Source organism: Balaenoptera ricei, chromosome 16 (genome assembly GCF_028023285.1).
Source record: "Balaenoptera ricei isolate mBalRic1 chromosome 16, mBalRic1.hap2, whole genome shotgun sequence".
Classification (NCBI taxonomy): Eukaryota; Metazoa; Chordata; class Mammalia; order Artiodactyla; family Balaenopteridae; genus Balaenoptera; species Balaenoptera ricei.
In genome coordinates this window covers 55,819,537-55,831,887 of record NC_082654.1, presented here as the reverse complement: position 1 = coordinate 55,831,887, position 12,351 = coordinate 55,819,537, and positions in this window count along the sequence as shown.

Genomic DNA, 12,351 nt, shown 5'->3' with positions numbered 1-12,351 from the left:
AATCCTATGAGTTCTCATTAAGGAAAAAAATTTTTTCTCTATCCCTTTAATTTGGAATCTATATGAGATGGTGGATGTTCTCTAAACGTATTGCAATAATCATTTCATGATGTATGTTAGTCAAATCATTATGCTGTACACCTTAAACTTATACAGTGCTGTATGTCAATAAAACTGTAAGTAAATAAATATTTACTGTAAGTAAATTAATTAATTCAATGAATGAACTCTATCTATGTACACCAGCATGGAATTACCTCCAAGATTTACTGTTGAATAAAGAAAGCAAGTTGCAGAGAAATGTGCATAATACAATCTCATCATGAACAAAAGAATGTCTGTGAGTCTGTGTGCATGTATATTATACACTATTTTATTTATATATAGAGAGAGAGAGCTGAAATCTAGACAAATGCACATTCAGCTGCTAATGGTGTAATCACTGTTATGCACAGGGATTAGGACGAGAGTGAGGGTACTAGTGTAACTGGGAACTTTATGTTAGACATTCTCATTGTTGAATGATTTGATGTTTCACAACAAGCACAGGATACATTTGTAATAGCAGTAACAACTCCTGTTGCAGCCACATTCATCTTTGTCCAGAAGAGGAAACTGACGTCCAGAGAAAGGGCCTTGCCCAAGTCCAGCCAGGAGGTTAGGAGCCAGGAGTTTAGCGGGGCGGCGGGAAGCAGATGAGAGAGCAAGACCGGGAGGGACCAGAGGTGAGCAAACAAGGCCCAGCTGGGGAGACTGTGTAGCAAACGTGCTGAGTGTTAAGGGAGAAGAGGGGCTGGGCCCTGCCTCCCCAAACTCTGAGAGCTCCCTCATCCCTGAGAAAGTGGAGAATGGAGTTTTGAGCCCCAGCATAGGACACAGTCCCTGAGTGTGAAGGACCTGGTGGAGGTGACCATGATGCAGATTGAGGAAATGATGCCGAGGACAATCTAACTGCCTCTGAGTGAGATAGGGAGTGGGTGCCAGAGATCAGGGTGGAACAGCCCGGGACCCACTATTTCCACCTTCATCGCCCCCATTTTACAAATGGGATTGAGAACAGATAAGAAACCTGCCCAAGGTCACACTAGACTCCGAAGGCTTCTCTTCACTGCGGACGTGCCTCAGGCTATGGAAGTGCATCTTGCTAAGGGTCGATCCCCAAGCTAGCATGTGACCTACACTTACCAAGGCCTTGAACATCCTTTAAAAAAAAAAAACCACACTTAAATTGAGAATTTTGCAACCAAAATTTGCACACCACTGAACTTGACTAAGAAGGAACAAAAACAAAATAGAACAGAAAAGAAAAAAGAAAAAGGAAGGAAGGAAAAGAGAAAAGAAGGTATATGCAAGTATCTTAGCTCTGGAACAATTCTGCTTTAACTCAGTTTCCTAGGACTAAGGGATATAGATGAGTGCAGAATTCTAAACTGTTCCAACCAGTCTGCAGATTTTATTCCTTTGTAAATCTAAAATATAATGAAAATTTTGTATGTTGTTGTAAAGCTTAAATGGGGGAGTGGGGTTGCACATTTCTGACTGAGGTATAAATTTAGTTTGTAAACTAAATGTTCAAATGATTGCTGTCTCCTCAGGGTTGCCACTTGAGCCTGAATTTCCAATCTGCCCAGATAAAGAAGAGAGGATTTGGGAGGGAACTCTGCTGGAGTGATGGCTTGGAAAAAGGTTAGTAGTTGGGATATGTACTTTTGGGTCAACGTTAGTGAATAAATTTGCCTAAAAGGGGCAGAAATACCTATTCAGGATCAATAAGAGGTAAATTTGGTTGTGTGGGGCAAGGTTAGATTAGAATTTTTAGAAGAGGCAGAGAATTTAACTTTTTTTTGTTTTTGTAAATTAATTTTTATTGGAATATAGTTGCTTTACAATGTTGTGTTAGTTTCTGCTGTACAGCAAAGTGAATCAGCTGTACATATAGATATATCCCCTCTTTTTTGGATTTCTTTCCCACTTAGGTCACCACAGAGCACTGAGTAGAGTTCCCTGTGCTATACAGTAGGTTTTCATTAGTTATCTATTTTATACATAGTCGTGTATATATGTCAATCCCAATCTCACAATTCATCCCACCCACCGCTTCCCCCTTGGTATCCATACATTTGTTCTCTACGTCTGTATCTCTATTTCTGCTTTGCAAATAAGATCATCTATACCATTTTTCTAGATTCCACACTTATGCATTAATATACGATATTGGTTTTCTCTTTCTGACTTGCTTTACTCTGGATGACAGTCTCTAGGTCCATCCATGTCTCTGTAAATGACACAATTTCGTTCCCTTCTGTGGCTGAGTAATATTCCATTGTATATATGTGCCACATCTTCTTTATCCATTCCTCTGTTGATGGACATTTAGGTTGCTTCCATGTCCTGGCTATTGTAAATACTGCTGCAGTGAACACTGGGGTGCATGTATCTTTTTGAATTTAATTTTAAATAATTGCTACTCTTGTGAATCTCTAATTTGTTGTGCCTGATCTGTAGGCCTTCATCAGAAAAAAATGTGTATATATCAGATCTCAAAACTGAGGGACATATGAGAGCAACCACGGTCATAGGGATTAACTTGCCAACTAAGGAATGTTGCTTGCCATCCAATTCTACAGGAATCAAGTTACTAGCCACTGCAGTTACTGACGTATAGCACACTCTGGAAAGAATTCAGGGTGAAGCTCAGGAATGAGGCACTCTGTGCTCTGGGAAAACTGGGAGAACAGGCCCTCAGATAGTTACATATTTTCAGGAGAAATTTTTATGAACCCAAATTCTTGCACTGTCCCATGCTTAGAAAAGTACTAAAATCATTAACTGAAATATCTGATCCTTGTGACTGGTAGCAACTTTCTACAGAGATGTGTGCTTGATTGTACATATCCCTTCTCCAAAATCACATACCTCTTCAGAGCAGTTCCTCAGAGCAATTTGAGGGGCTGCCTCCTGGGCTATAGTCCTCAGTAAGACAGTAAATAAACTCAGCTCACAGCTCTTATGTTGTGTGTGTGTGTGTGTGTGTGTGTGTGTTTCAGTTAACAAGCTAAAAAACAGAATGACATTGAGAACTGACCTGGAAGTTAAGGCTCAAGGTAGCTGTTTCCCAGCTCTGCTGCTTATTTGCTGTGTGTGCTTGGGTAGTTAGCTCACACTTTTTGGGCATTCGTTTCCTCTTCTGCAAAATGAAGTGGTGGGTGTAAGGAGCCCAGAGGAGCTGAGGTTCTCAGCAGTGATGGCAGCTCCTTTCTGCTCGCGTCACAAGCCTTAGGAAAGCAGCCTTGTCGGCAAGCTGGCTGTCTGCATTCCATACTCAATTGCCCACATTGGAGGAAGTCGGAGGCAGTCACGTTGCCTTGTACTCAGAGCCCAGGCCAGCAGAAGGCATACCTATCCTGGCTGCAGCAGGGGCTGAAGGCAGAACTGGGCAGTGGTTAAGACTTGGGGGAGTCAGAGAAACCTGGTCTCCAGTCTCAGCTCTACCTCTTTCTAGACATGAGATCTCTGGTAACTTGCTGTCTCTGATCTGAGTGTCCTCTGTAAAATGGGGATGTTAATAGTACCCATGCCTCTTGGGCTTGTTGAGAGAATCAGATGAGATGTATATAAGTACCTAGAACAGTGCTGGGCACATATTATGTATTCAATCAATGTTAACTATTATTATTTTTGTTGTTTTTATTACTCAGAATCAAATCTTAACTTCCTACCTAATATAGGAATTCTTTCTATGGCATACGAGACAAGTGGCTATTCTCACTCTTCTTGAATACTTCCAGTGACAGGAAGCTCACTACTTCTCCCAGTAAATTGTTTCACGAGTGGATAGTGCTTTTGGAATTTTATGGAATTTTAAAGCTGGTACCTTATATAAATCTCAGGTTTAACTGCCTCATGAGGAAACCCAAGTTCAAGAGGTATCAATAAAAGATTTGCTCAAGGCTGCATGGCTAATTAGGTGGCAGCTGCTCCCTTCTTCTGCCTTCCAATCTTTTAAATAGATTTATTTATATTTTTATTTATTTTGGCTGTGCCAGGTCCTAGCTGCGGCACGCGGGATCCCCATTGCGGCATGTGGAATACTTAATTGTGGCACGTGAACTCTTAGTTGCAGCATGCATGTGGGATCTAGTTCCCCGACCAGGGATCGTACCCAGGCCCCCCTCCCCCACCCCGCCCTGCACTGGGAGCGCGGAGTCTTACCCACTGGACCACCAGGCAAGTCCCCTGCCTTCCAATCTCATTCACTAAGTCCATTTTCCTTAGTGCATCTGAGAGCTTTGATACTGCATCCACCAATGCCCCCCACTCTGCCCAAAGAACAATTCCTGGAGGCCCCAGGCTGTCTGTTGCTGGGTCTCTTTGGATCCCAGATAATGTTAAAGGTTCATTGACTCATCCATGGATGCTGGGATAAAAACCTCTGTTTTAGAACTTCCATATGATGAAGGCTGAGTTCTCCTTGCTGCATTTTATAAGATAATCCCCTCCCCCTACCCCAATGTCACTGGGATGATTCAGCTCCGCCCCATTCCTAGGCACAGCCCTTTGGTTGCCCAGCCCTCACTAGTCCCACTGGCCTCTTAATCTCCATCCTGATGCTGTTTGAATATGCCTGGTCTCACAGGCCCTAAAGGCCAATGCCCATTTCCCTACCTGCTCCACCTAGTCTGGATGTATCGTCACACCAGAAGTGGTACCCCTGGGGACAGTTATAGCTGTCCTGAATGGAGCTATCTTCCCCACAGTGATTCCAGAAAAATAGCATGTGTACCTGATCAGGAGAGGGGCCTGGCCACCCCCACCCCCAGCAGCCCTCAGTGCCACTGACTTGACCTTGGATGATGCCTCATAGATCATCAACAACATCAGCCCTCCTACCCAGCTCACTAGCTCCGTGCTCCTTCCCCTCCCCCTCTTGAATTAATCAGGAAGCATCACTGTGATCTTTATAAGGCCAAGCTCCAGTGGTTTCAGAGGAGGCCTCTCTAACCAGTCCCTGGTTAGACTCATGTTCAGATGGAAACATCTTTTCCTTCCAGATGCCATTTCAAAGGGATATTTGAATGGATTGCTTACTTGAAGTAGAATTCAAATGATTTCTACACAAGGATTTAGATGGTGGAGTCCACTTTAAATATGTATTTCACAGAGCAAAATATTTCACTGTGAATATATGGATGCCAGAGAGTGATTTTATGCTATGGTTGTGTCTGTAATTTACAACCAATAGGCAACAAACACACATGTAACAAACATAGGTTTGGGAGTCATAGCTATCTCTTGACTCTTGGTTCTACCCCTCACTAGCTCTGATTGTTAACGAGCTACTTAATTTCATTAGGCCTCAGTTTTCTAATTGGGAAAATGGGATGCCGGGGCATACCTCCTAGGGGTTAAAGTGAGGATTAAATGAAAGAATGCAAACAAGGCTCTAAGCATAATGCCTGGCCACCCACTGACTGTTCAATTAATGTTACTCTTATTATTATTAACATAGAAGCAACATTCTGTGGGATTCCTGCAGATTCAAAGGATATAATGGGTTTACACAAGGAATGCCTGTCTCTGGCCTACAGTGTGTTTTGCAACAGCCATTACAGGATGCCAGGACAATACTAAATATGTTTCAAAATTGAAATTTCATAATATATTTATTTTCAGTTTCCTAGGAAATATTCTGTAATACCCAGAACATAAGCCCAGCAAATTCTTTTGCTATGCAGACATTAAAGCTTCATAAATGCTATAAATAACCTTTTCTGTGTACATGTGCAACGTATTACTGCTGCACCTTTAACCAATGGCGAGAACATCCCTAGGTCTGCAGAATGTTTACAATATTTGTACATTGCTATGGATACAGTATCAAAGGCAGGCGCCAGTAACATGAACAGGATGTAGGGGTTTAGGGCCGCTAACAACAGTGATGGAAACTACTCTCACTCTTAATGCATCTTTCTTGGATAATATTTGTAAAATATTTGGGAGGTGAGCCATGCTGTTGAGAACATTACTTTGGATGTTTCATCCAATACTGCTGACAGGCAACTTGGTGAAATAGCAAGGAGTCAGAGACCCAGGTCTGACAGCAAACTGATTGTGTGACGTTGGTGGTTACCTTTCTTTGTAGGCGCTCAGTTTCTCCCAGTGTAAAATGATGGTGGGGGGTGTCTATCTGAAGATTTCTGCAGTCCATTCCAGCATTCTGATTACGAGTTGACCACAGACATCATTTGGTCTCATATCCTGTGTAGTTAAATGCAATTCTGGCTAAGTTGAACAAAGTTAAGACAGATTTTTGAAGGCATCCAAGATGAGCTATACTAGTTGGCCAGCCTGGACTTTCTTTTTCTATTGTTTCCTGTCTTGTGCAAAAGCCTTGTAAATTCCAGTTGGCTCTCACACTGTCTTCGAGATGATTTTTTTCCCCTCCAAGGGAGCAACAGGGAGTGTGGGCAACTCAGCTCTTTTTTGGCAAATTGTCAAAAATTAACTGGAAATCAGATTAAGTTACCAAACTCACACTGTCCTGGGAGTCCTTCTCAAGATGCCAAAGTTTAGTAGCAATTGACATATGGCAACATATATATTACTATTCATTTAAATCAGAAATACTTGCTCACCAAACAACAGTGTACATTTTCCAAGAACAGGCACAGCAAACACCTTGGAATTGTTGCCTGGAAGTGGGGGCAGCAGGGAGATGGAGATAAAAGGAAATAAACAAAACAAGAAGGGAGTAGACACTGGGACTCAAAGACATGTGATTTATCTAGGGTAATATAGCTAGTAAGTAATGTGTAACAAGTTGAACATAGTTGTCACTCAAAAGCCAAGGGTGCAACACATATATATGGAATCTAAAAAAATATGGTTCTGATGAACCTAGGGGCAAGACAGGAATAAAGATGCAGACATAGAGAATGGACTTGAGGACATGGGGAAGGGGGAGGGTAAGCTGGGACAAAGTGAGAGAGTGGCATGGACATATATACACTACCAAATGTAAAATAGATAGCTAGTGGGAAGCAGACGCATAGCACAGGGAGATCAGCTCAGTGCTTTGTGATCACCTAGAGGGGTAGGATAGGGAGGGTGGGAGGGAGGCTCAAGAGGGAGGGGATATGGGGATATATGTATACATATAGCGGATTCACTTTGTTACACAGCAGAAACTAACACAACACTGTAAAGCAAGTATACTCCAATAAAGATGTTAAAAAAAAAAAAGATGATAAAAGAGCCAAGGGTGCTCTTCCATTACACCCTGCTGCCTTTTGCTCTTAAGTGGAAACACCCATTACAATAAAAGATTGAAATGTGACTTGTTATTTATCAATTCTCTCAGAGGGTTGCTATGTTGTTACTTTTCCCTTAGAAAGTAGAATACCTGCAAGATTTCCTCTTAGGGAGCTTTCTCTTTATCAGATCTTATCTTTTTGGGGTGATTTCATTTCCTAGTAGCAGGAAAGATAAGGTTAATTCATCTCGGGTTTTCTGAGGTTGTATCAAGGTGAAAAATTCTAGTTCATTGAGATTTTAGAGGACTCTAGGAGGTTAGAAAGTGGAAATTTCCTCAAACTTTGGTTCTTTTTTTAAAAATTTATGTATGGTTGACTTACAATATTATATTAGTTTCAGGTGTATAACATAATCATTCAATATTTTTATAGGGTACACTCCATACAAAGTTATTATGAAATATTGACTGATTCCCTGTGTTATACATTACAACCTTGTTAACATTTATTTTATACCTAGAAGTTTGTACCTCTTAATCCTTTTCATCTATTTTGCCCCTCCTCGCAACCCTCTCCCTTTGGTAACCCCTAGTTTGCTGGTTATGCTGAGCAATGGCGGCAGCTGCAGCTCCCAGTCAGCCAGGAGATCACAAGGGTAAACAACTAATACACTTACAACCATTCCATATCCACACAATCATTCAGTACAGTATTCATCAAATTACATGACATACTTAACACTTTATTATAAAATAGGCTTCATACTAGATGATTTTGCCCAACTGTAGGCTAATGTAAGTGTTCTGAGCATGTTTAAGGTACGCTAGGCTAAGACATGATGCTTGGTAGGTTAGTTGTATTAAATGCATTTTCTTTTTTTTTAAAATTTATTTATTTAATTAATTTATTTTTGGCTGCATTGGGTCTTCGTTGCTGCGTGCGGGCTTTCTCTAGTTGTGGTGAGTGGGGTCTACTCTTCGTTGCAGTGCGTGGGCTTCTCATTGTGGTGGCTTCTCTTGTTGTGGAGCACGGGCTCTAGGCGCACGGGCTTCAGTAACTGTGGCATGCGGGCTCTAGAGCACAGCCTCAGTAGTTGTGGCGCATGGGCTTAGTTGCTCCGTGGCATGTGGGATCTTCCCAGAACAGGGCTTGAACCTGTGTCGCCTGCATTGGCAGATGGATTCTTAACCACTGTGCCACCAGGGAAGCCCCTAAATGCATTTTCGATTTACAGTTCAATGTACAGTGGGTTTATTGCGACATAACTGAAGAAGCTCTATATTTCAACTTACTCTCATGCCCAGTTCACTTATCCTACTGCCCTCCCCCCCATACACACATACACATATAACCATCATGGAAATTGGCTAGAATGTATATAATTTAAATTTGGGCTTGTTTATATCCTTTTATTTTTCTTTGATACCTCTCCTCCCTCCCTCCCCTATATCTCTGGCAGCATTGCCTGACTTTTTTTCCCTTTTATTATTTAAGGACTTTTTCCAAAAGTGTTTTCAATGTGGGTCTTTTTGTATAGCAAACATTCCGAGCCCTTGAAGGCAGGGAGTCTTTTTTCCATCACTTTCTCCCATTTGAATGATAATTTGGCTGAATATAAAATTCTACATTCAAAGTAATTTTTCCCCAGTACTTTTAAACTATTTTTCACTGTCTTCTAGCATCCCGTGTAGCTGTTTGATGTCTGTTCATTGTCATTCCTTTGGAGGTGATCTGTTCTTTCTCTCTGGAAACTTAGAATTTTCTCTTTGTCTTGATTATTCTCAAATTTTATTGTTATGCCTAGGTATTGGTATGCCTTTTCTCTTTTGTTTGGCCCTTTATAAGTCATTTCAAATAAGGTCATTTGGGGGAAATTTCTCTCCATTATTTCTTCAAATATTTCTTCCACTCCATTTTATTTTTCTCTCCAACTGGAACTAATACCCGTAGGTGTTGGCATTTCTATGTTTATCATCCACATTTCCAAGCTTTTCTTTTATGTTTTGTATTTTCCTACTGTGAGACATCCACAAGCTTGAGTCTACAAATTCTTTCTTCAACTACATCCATTCTATTTTACTTGTTCTATTTTCATTTAATAGGTTCTTTATTTCAACTATTTTATTTTTCATGCCTAATATTTTCATCTAGTTCTTTTTTGTGTGTGATTTCTTATTTGTATATCATATTGCTAACATCTTCTCTTATTAACTCCTTATCTCCTACTTAAAGAGGATTTTTAGATTCCGGGTCCTTATGTTCCAACACTTCCGTTTCAGATGACAGGTGTGTCTCAGCTTATGCTTGTCATTCTCTGCTGTCCAGTGCTTTGGGCTTGTGATCTTGTTTTCCCTTGGGGCATCAACCAGCAGGTCTGATAACACACTGGGGGAGGGCTAAGGCCAGGCCCTAGTCTACACTGAAATCAATGATTTAAAGATGAGAATTCAGGAACCACAGAACCCTTAAAGAGTCCCTGTTTGATACCATTCCATTGGTCACTCTTTTGCCTGAGGTTTTCACTTTTGAACCTTTAGGAAGAAATAACAATGTAGTCCACAATCCTTGTGATTTGGTTGGGAGTATAGGGGAGTGATTGCCTGAGGGCTGTCAGCCTGTTTTCATGAACTCTCCCCCATCACTCAGTGGGGCTTTGTGTTGCTAATATCAGGAGAAGCTGCTATGGGCCCTGCTAGCCCACTTCTGTGTCAGGCCCATAACTGTCTGCTCAACTTGAGGGAGAGACAAGAACAGAAGATGAAAAGCTCTCCACCAACCTAGTTCTCCCTGCTGCCCAAGGCTCCCCTTTCTCCACCCCTACACCAACTCTAGTCTTCTCTCCGGGATGGTGGGGGGGAACATTCCCTACATTTTCCCTTTGGTTTTAGGAATTCATACTTCTCTCATGTGTTTACTGTTTCTTCAAGTTTGATCTTGGGAGAAGGAGTCAGTGGCCTGAGCTAGTCAGCCGTTTGGGCAGGGATCTCCCCTCAGTGTCCTCAACTTTAAATAGTTACCTCAAAGAGTTGTGGGTGTTAGGTATTTCATATCGGTGTCTAGAATAAAAATAAATATTTGAAAAGTATTGAGTTTTTTTTACTTTCAAAAGACCTCAATCCCAAACTTTTATTCTCAAGGAGGGAGGAGTATGCAGATATGCCAATTGGCTAATTTCATCAGCTTTTTAAAAATTCATTTTTAAAAATCGAAGTATACTTGATTTACAATATATATTAGTTTCAGGTGTACAACATAATGATTCAAAATTTTTATAGATTATACTCCATTTAAAGTTATTATAAGGTACTGGCTATATTTCTTGTGCTGTACAATATATCCTTGTAGCTTATCTATTTTATATAGTAGTTTATACCTTTTAATTCCCCATCCCATCTTGTCCCTCCCCCTTTCCCTCTCCCCACTTGTGATCACTAGTTTGTTCTCTATATCTGTGAGTCTGTTTCTGTTTTGTTATATTCATAGCATTTTTAGCCCCGCGGCAGTGCTTTTCGCCGATTGTCAGGACTCCAAGTATTGTTTACACTGAGTGCTGAGCTCCCAGTGAGGGTGTTTAGATGTGCTTCTTATTGATATAAACATGTTGTCATGTATAGAAATCAACCCCAAGCCTCATGAAATCAGGGTCAAACCATTTGGGTTCTTATTCTAAATTTTCTCTAAAAATCTTACTACTCAAAGTGGTCTGAAGATCACCAGGGAGCTTGCTGGACATGCAGAATCTTGGACCCACTCCACACTCACTGAATCAGAGCCTGAATTTTCACAAGATCTCACAGAATCCATCTGCACGGTCAAGTGTGAGAAATGCAGGATACATCATCATCATGACCAACCTTCCAGTAAAAACTATACTCTTGATTAATGTTACAGTTTACGAAGTTGGTTCACATAGATGATTTCATTTAAATTTACTATTTTATGTTCATCCCAGCACAATGTAAAATTATTCTTATTCTTTTTAATGATGAAATTGAGGTCCAGGAAGGTGACAAACTTGCCTAAAATCCTGTCTGGAGCCAGGTAAATCCCAACTTCAGTCTCAGTGGATAGTAGAACACTTTTTGATTATTAATAGTGTGCTGAATGTAGCATTAGTATGCATGGTGATTTTAGGTATTGATATAAAGTATGCTTTATTCTCATATGTATTAGAGAAAAATATGATGAACAAACTAACCAGGTGTGGCATGTCATAGTTATTATTGCTTGAGAAGATTTGTGTTGTGAGGGTGGTCCTTCCATGTCCGAGGTTCAGGGAACATTTCTCTACTTTATATTATAGATGTCATTCCTCTCTTTTATTTACAGCAAGGTCAAGATTCAATTTTAGTGACAATTTATATTGAGTAATTTTTTATTTACTACAAACATCCAGTGCAATGTGTTGGTACAGGAAAAAGTAAAAGTTCTTTCATGAATATTTCCCTGAACAGTATTAGTACACCAAAGGTATTTTCCATAATCCAACTTATTGCCTTACTATAAACAGAAATGGAGCAATTAGTATACTCAATCCTATTCAGAAAGCTTAAGAGCCATCTTTTTTTTTTTTATAAATTTATTTTATTTTTTATTTATTTATTTTTGGCCACGTTGGGTCTTTCTTGCTGTGCATGGCCTTTCTCTAGTTGTGGCGAGCGGGGGCTACTCTTTGTTGCGGTGCACGGGCTTCTCATTGCAGTGGCTCCTCTTGTTGCGGAGCACGGGCTCTAGGTGCATGGGCTTCAGTAGTTCTGGCACGTGGGCTTCAGCAGTTGTGGTTCACCAGCTCTAGAGCACAGGCTCAGTAGTTTTGGCGCATGGGCTTAGTTGCTCCATGGCATGTGGGATCTTCCCAGACCAGGGCTTGAACCCGTGTCCCCTGCATTGGCAGGAGGATTCTTAAACACTGTGCCACCAGGGAAGTCCCTTAAGAGCCATCTTAAAATGTTTGTTGATAGAATTGCAAATACAGTATTTTGGATAGGATTTTCAAGTGGAATCAGACTGTATAGATCTTCATAAAGAGAAATGTGAAATGATAAGTACACGCTCTCATTGTTCAACGTTGACAAAAAAGGAACCATAATTTCCAATT